The sequence below is a fragment of the Dipodomys spectabilis genome, unplaced genomic scaffold (genome assembly GCF_019054845.1).
Source record: "Dipodomys spectabilis isolate Male_0828 unplaced genomic scaffold, ASM1905484v1 ptg000051l, whole genome shotgun sequence".
NCBI classification, from domain to species: domain Eukaryota; kingdom Metazoa; phylum Chordata; class Mammalia; order Rodentia; family Heteromyidae; genus Dipodomys; species Dipodomys spectabilis.
In genome coordinates, this window is record NW_024870728.1 from 19,877,106 (window position 1) to 19,878,001 (window position 896).

Genomic DNA, 896 nt, shown 5'->3' on the forward strand with positions numbered 1-896 from the left:
TGAAAAGCTATTAAAAAACTGGGAAAGGTTGAGATTTTTATCCTTTATACTTAAAAAGCTATTTCAAATCAAATATATACTTTGAAATTACTTTTTTGAAATGCATATAAACTTAAGAAAAAGAACTACATTGTTTACTCCACAGACCCTGGCTAAATAAAAATTAAATCTTTTTGTAAGCCAATATGTTTTCAGCCAAAATTTCATGCCACCACAGGAGTCAATGAACAAAAACAGAGATTATGTAAATTGCTTTTGAAAGTACCCACAAGGCTCTATTTTGGATTGATATTCCAATTAACAGGATCAATAAACAAATCCATATGTGAGTCACATATACAAACTCCGGTTCTTTTCAGTAACAAATGTGCAGCTATTGTAGTTCACATGAATGAGCCCAATGCCTTAGCTGTAAATTTGTGTTTAGTACATTAGAGTTCCTTAGCCCCCACTTCCAATCTCTTTCCCAACTTACCTACACCACTGTCCACAGTTTGTGGACAATGCTTCTTTTACACACCAATGTGGAATATCATCACCTAAGGGTATGGATGCTTGGTTGGCACCTAGGGTAGCAAAGAGGCAAAATTTCAGAATAGAAGAAAGAACAGATTCAAATATTCATATGCCTTTGGCCTCCTAGATACTTAAGGCTGAAAGCCTATAGTAGACTCGATTTCTTTTTAATTAAAAATAATGATACTTGGACTGGGTGTTGTGGTATACAATTGTAACAGAGGAAAGTAGATTATGCATGATCAGAAACCTGTGAAAAGTGAAGAACTTGAATTCAAACTCCAGCAGTGCCTTCTCCGAAAATGGCCGTTAATTCTCTTAATTTATTTACAGATTCAATTTAGAAGATAGAGCACTCTATTGCTTTTTAGGTAAAAGTG